The following is a 6,882-nucleotide window of genomic DNA, read 5'->3' on the forward strand; positions in this document are numbered from 1 at the left end:
CATCACTGTAGGCACAGATGTACTGCACCAACAGGTTTGTGGTCTAGAGCTATAACCTCTTTATTTTGTTGTTTCCTTGGATGTCAGTTTTATTTCACAGACATTGCTCAATAGGTTTTCTGATAGAGCACAAACAGCCATTTTAAAACTAAAGTGATTATTTGGGAAGATATTGGATATTTTGTGTAGTAATTTCTTATTACAGTTGTCTATTGACTAGAAAAAGAATTGCCCTGGACCACTGTGTTGCCTTTAGCAGAAATCTGATATGCAGAAATCACAAGGAAAACTGGTGCAGGCAAATGGGTGTTAAAAGGGACAACGGGATTTCAGATCAGAGAACTGTCGTGTCTAAAAGAGCAATTCATATAAAATCTTTTTTTTTCTTAGACCTCTTCTACATTGCCATATAAAATCCAGATTATCTGTTTTGAACTAGATTATTAGGCAGTGTAGAAGGGGCCTTAGTCAGAATTCAGATAATACATGCCATGCTCTAACTGATACCGCATTCACATTCACAACCAGTACTGTTTTCATTCCAGGACAGTTTAAAGAGCCTTTAAAATTATAATTATAATTGGAACGGAGGTGGGATCTTTTTCCATTATGTTTTCAAACCCCACTTGGGTTTACTTCCATCACAGCTATGTTATTTTTGGTGTTGTACTGATGATACTGAAAATATGAATGTGTTTTTCCCCAAACATCTTCTCACCTCCCTTTTCTGTTTTCCAAACATGATAATAGGGCAACATGGCATCACAACATCAGTAAAAGCATAGCCACTGAAGAAGGCATGACATTTCAATGTTGTTTTGTTGTCATTATTGTTGGAAATGGAAGAGCCGTTAAGCTCTAATCACCCTCTTTTATGAGGCAAATTCCCATTAAAATAGCAGAGTAAAGAATTGCAGCAGGGTGAGACTTTAGACTTACGCGAGTGTGAGTTTCGGAAGGCCTCTGTATCATCAGGAAGGCAAAAGGGATGCAAAGTTAGCTTTAAAGATTGAAAGCATTTATTGAGGTAAAAAGAAATCCATTGATGGATAGAAAAGGTTTGGATCTAACTAACTGATCTATCCTGTTCTAATACACATAGACGGATTAAAATAACAAAGCTCTATAGATAGGCTACATCTTGACTAATAGAGGACAGAGGTGCGTCCTCTCTGGAACAAAGCAGGAAGCTGGAAAGGCGGTCAGCCTCGTGGGTCTGGTCACTTCTTCTCTAGGGCCATAAACATTCCAAAGGATCAAATTGGGGAAGTTACGTCAGAGCCCTAGGAGAGATTACATTTCTAGGAACATCAAAGGGTGGGCTGACCTAAATAGGATGGGAACCAGGAAACAATGGTGAATCCTATCTATAATAATAATAATAATAAAACTTTATTTATACCCCGCCACCATCTCCCCAATGGGGACTCGGGGCGGCTAACATGGGGCCATGCCCAGAGCAATACAACATAATAAAATATAAAAACAACATATCATAACACCATTTAAAATACAATAGATAATAATAAACAGAACATCAAGAAATCAAAAAAAAAAACCATAAAACAAGGGCAGGCCGCTTGAACACAGAGATAAAACCCTGAGTGAGAGGGACAGAGAAGTACTCCACTATGGGCAGGGACATTTGGAAGGGGTAATCTAGAGGATAGATGTTCGGAGGGGAGTAATACGGAGATATATGACAGAAATTACTCACCGAAAGCACAACGGAAGAGCCATGTTTTCAATTCTCTCCTAAAAGCTAACAGAGTGGGAGCTTGCCTTATTTCAGAAGGTAGTGAGTTCCATAGTCGGGGGGCCACAGCAGAGAAGGCCCTCTCCCTTGTACTTACAAGGCGAGCCTGGGATATAGGCAATGGTGATAACAGGGCCTCCCCGGATGATCGCAAGGAACGGGCAGGTTTATGGAAGGAGATACGGTCACGGAGGTAGGTGGGTCCCAAACCGTTCAGGGCTTTATAGATGATGGTCTGCACCTTGAATTGGGACCGGAAAATGAACGGCAGCCAGTGGAGCTCCTTAAACAAGGGAGTGGATCTCTCCCTGTAATTTGCCCCCGTTATTAATCTGGCTGCCGAGCGTTGGACCAGTTGTAATTTCCGGGCCGTCTTCAAGGGAAGCCCCACGTAGAGTGCATTACAGTAGTCCAGTCTGGAGGTAACTAGGGCATGGACCACCGTGGTCAAATCAGACTTCACGAGGTATGGTCGCAGTTGGCGCACAAGTTTGAGTTGTGCGAAAGCCCTCCCGGCCACCGCCGACACCTGAGCCTCAAGCGTCAATGCTGAATCCAGGAGGACCCCCAAACTGCGGACCTGTGATTTCAGGGGGAGTGCAACCCCGTCCAGCACAGGTTGCCACCCAATACCCCGATCCGACGCACGATTGACCAGGAGGGCCTCTGTCTTGTCAGGATTGATCCTAGGCATGCTTTGGAAAGGGGGGAAGGATTCCCTCAATCTAACTCTATCATCTATCTGACTACATTTAGACTTGAGTAGTCCAGGATGAATCCCAACAATTATTTCTTAGTTTTAAGGCAGTGATAGTATTATTTAGCATAGTATAGAATATCATAACACTGAGTAGTACAATACAGTACATGACACAACCCTGAAAAAGGATTTAATGTTCTGTGTCATGTCTATGCCCAAGCGGTTGATAGGGGAATAACACAGAAAAGTAACATGCAAAGTACAAGGGTGTCATCTGTATGTACTACCAAAACAGGACATGTATTCATGCACTCATATAGTCATGTTAAGGGTGATAAAAACAGATTCCTATCTTTGCAATAGCTATGCCAGCATTATTTTGCTCTTCATATTTGCAACAGTTGTAATCATGGTTGACAACACTGATGGTTTGGGGATGGGGAGTGAGGGCAAAGGAAGGAAGTCAGAAGGTTTAGTTCAGGGGTGTCAAACTCATTTTCATTGAGGGCCACATCAGCCTTATGGTTGTCTTCAAAGAGTCATTGAATCCTTAGACAGAGAATCCTTGGATACAGAAAGCCAACTATAATTCTTTTACATGTTGGTTTGTGCTCTTTAGTCTTTACCCAATTTGTGTCCCTAGATGTTATTAAATGCCAACTCCAAAACCTTTTGATTATCTGCCATGCAGACTGGGGATAATGGGAATTGCAACCCAACAGCACCTGTTCCTCTGAGGTTGGAGAAAGGTTAAAGGACATTTTAAAGTTAGACATCATATCCACAAGTCTTGAATCTAAATTCAAACCCTATTATCCTGACTAAACAGCATAAAACTGCAGTCTTCCAGAGGTTACTGTATCCCAACTCCCATCAGTTCTAGTCATTATGTCTAACAAAGAGGAATACAGGAGTTGTAGTCTAGCACCTGGAGGGTCACTTAAATAACATGGTGGGCTACATCCGGCCCATGGGTCTTCAGTTTGACACAAGGACTATCTGTTTTATGGGAGGGATGGGCAAGACAGGAAAGTGAGGTGAGATGGGATGAAAACCAACCTTTGGAGGCATGGTGTCAATGACTTGGTGGATCATCATAAAATCACAGAGAAGATGGAGAGCCACCAGTCAAGAGAGGGGAAGTGGAAAACAAATTAAAGTAAAATGAAGTGCTATGAGAGGAAAAACCCTTTGGGGACAACATGGAATGTAATGCTTTAAAGGAAGCTGTGTGCTTTTCCCCACAGATAAAGAGACTGATTGAACATTATCAACTTTGTAGATTTACTTGAAGTTTCAAAGCATGATAAAATGAGTCTATCAGCTTGCATTTTATTCTTAATCAGTTTTTTAAAGTTCAGTTCAGTAATTACAGGAGTAGAAAATTACACAGACATACACATCAAAGATGAGGTGATACCTAGGTGCTCTTTAATATATTGAGCAAACTCATTTCGTGAACAAGATTGTTGGACTGTATTGAAAACTTCAGTTTCTTCCACTTTGGGTCACAGTAAAAAAAGAAAAAAAGAAATCAAGGACTAAATCCAAAGTTGCTTTGGTAGAACTTAAGAATGATTTTCCTCTCCGAGAGTATCTCTCTAAGTGGTTTGCATATGACTCCTGGAAGTTTTTCCTTCCCTGCAAAAATGGCTGTGAAAGGATAGTATATAGGGGCTACATTCCCCTCCATGTATTGCTGGATTGTACTGCTACTGTCCTGGAATTGCATCTCTGGACCATGCACACATTGGACTCAATAGTGTTTAGACACTGGGTTCTTTCACACTATGGAATTGCGGTCCTGTTTCTGCTGCCATAGATGCATTCTATGGTATCCTGGGGTTTGTAGTTTCATGAAGCACTAGAGTTATTGGGCTGAGAATTCAAAATACTCTTCCCTAAATGGCAACCCCAGATTCCACAAACTGTTGGTATAGAGCAGTGGTAGCACAGTGGGTGAAGGGACCTACTGTGATGATAACATGCCACGGGAGAGAAAGAGGGAAACCCCCCACCAATATTTATTAATTTATTTCCCACCCCTTTTCAGAAAGGGGGATAAATCCAGCTTCCACCACAAATGAAGAAAAGGTTGAGGGAGCAGTACTTTTGCTAATAAAGCTTGTTTCCATAGTAATTGCAGATGCCTGCTAATAGATTTAAATGTAATGTGCTGCATTGTTGGGAATATGTAGGCATTCTTTGTGATTAATAAAAACCGAATCTTATAAAAAAAATTAAAAGTAGGCATTTGAATTTGACTCCATGTTTGTTTACATAAACCTAGTCGATTATAAAATAGTTAAAAGGTTAAGATTAAAAAGCAGCAGGAACTTAACACCAGAATTTGCTTCATAGAGGTCTGGTACTACATTTCTCCAAAAAAGAGAGAACCTATGAGAAACCACAAAAAGCTTGCTTAAACATTTAGTAAAATTTGATAGACATATTAGCAATATGGATATGAGGATACTGCATGGTTTCATAGGGCAATGTTTTTATGAGACATGCCAGGATCTTGTGCATGGAATAGAGAAACCCATTTTATTTCAGGTAGCAAAGGTTCTGAATTGAAGTCACTTTTTGCCTATATATCCCTAAACCAGTGGTTCTCAATCTGAGGTCTCCAGATGTTTTTGGTCTACTACTCCCAGAAATCCCAGCCAGTTTACCAGCTGTTAGGATTTCTGGGAGTTGAAGGCCAAAGACATCTGGGGACCCCAGGTTGAGAACCATTGCCCTAAATGGTTCCAGTCCAGCTTACTTTACCGAAGGCATTTCCTTTTATGATCTGGTGAGATTAAGATCTTCTGGGCGGGGGGGGGGGGGGGTCCTCCTCTCATTCCTGAGAGATGAGACGAGAGGCAGGGCCTTCTTGGTGGTGGCCCCACGGCTGTGGAACTCCTTTCCCAGTGACATCAGAACAGCCCCCTCGCTCTGAAGCTTCAGGAAGAATCTTAAGACCAGACTATTTAAGCAAGCCTTTGGGGATTAATATGATCCATAAGCATGACGGAAAAACAGTGAAGCAATTAGTTCAATGTTTACAAAGCTCAGTTGGTGCTAGACTTTTGATACTTTTGATATGTTTGATATGTTTTAATTGTTTGAAAGACTATTTTAATTGACATGTATTTGTTTTTTACAGTTTAATAATAATGTGTTTTACTCATATTGTTATTGTCTGAATCTGGCATTGAATTATTGCCATAGTTTGTAAGTCACCCTGAGTCCCCCTCCGGAAGTGAGAAGGGCAGGGTATAAGTACAGTAAATAAATAAACAAAGAAATAAAATATTTATGAACACATACATGCAGAAAAAAGCTGCTTGAAATCCCCAAAGGTTGTGCTTATATGATTAGACATTAACCTGAAATACCTGGGGTTCTATTAGATGAAATGGCAATCAAGAAAAGTATCATAAAATGTGCCCATGCATTTTCATTATGAAACAATGTATATACTAGGCTTGAGCAAATTTTTCGTTAGTTCGTTAAATTCGTTTAAAATTCGTTTCATAATTACTTTTGAATTGATATTGAACCATCTGCTCACTGCCTTACAAATATTACGAATTTGAATAATAAAAGTACCTTTTTTTCGTTTGTTTCTGATGTCTTCGGATCGCCCCCCCCCCCCCCCCCGCGGGGAACACACCGGCTCAGTAGAAGCCTTCCGCGAAGCAGGGAGGGAGCGAAGAGAAGAGAGAAGAGAAGAGACATGCCTGCCTGCGCTTGGCCTTCTCCTCGCCCTGCCTCGCCCTGGAGCTGCCGTTTGGTTTTGCTTCTTCAGCCAGGCTTAAAGGGGAATACCAAAACAAGGCTTGCCTTCCTAAACGGAATCCTTAGAGCCAGAGGATATCCCTTTAAGAGATATCTCCACTGAGGAGATCTCCCGGAAAGGATTCTGGCACCAGCTCAATTGCAACAGATTCAGTGCCATGTCATGTGAGCTGTAGTTTTACAAAGTCCCTAGCCTTCCCTGCAGAAGAGAGCCAGTACCATGCCAAACTACAACTCCCAGTTTTCTGTCAAATTGTTTTGGATTTCAACTCCTACAATTCCTAACTCCAGACATGGGAAAAGTTTGCCCTTGCCTGGTATAGAAGCATTCTATTCTTCTCCAGACATGCCAACAGTATTAAGTGATAAAATCTTGGGCATTTTTTCCTTTAACGCTAAAAGTTCATAGGTTGTTCAGCAACAGCCTACTGGCTGGGTTGCTATGAGTTTTCCGGGCTCTGTGGCCATGTGCCAGAAGCATTCTCTCCTGACGTTTCACCCACATCTGTGGCAGACATACTCAGAGGTTTTGACGTCTGTGCGAAGCTAGGCAAGTGGGGTTTATATCTGTGGAAGGTCCAGGGTGGGAGAAAGAACTCTTGTCTGTGGGAGGCAAGTGTGAATGTTGCAATTGGTCACC

The sequence above is a fragment of the Anolis carolinensis genome, chromosome 3 (assembly GCF_035594765.1).
Source record: "Anolis carolinensis isolate JA03-04 chromosome 3, rAnoCar3.1.pri, whole genome shotgun sequence".
In the NCBI taxonomy this organism is placed as follows: Eukaryota; Metazoa; Chordata; class Lepidosauria; order Squamata; family Dactyloidae; genus Anolis; species Anolis carolinensis.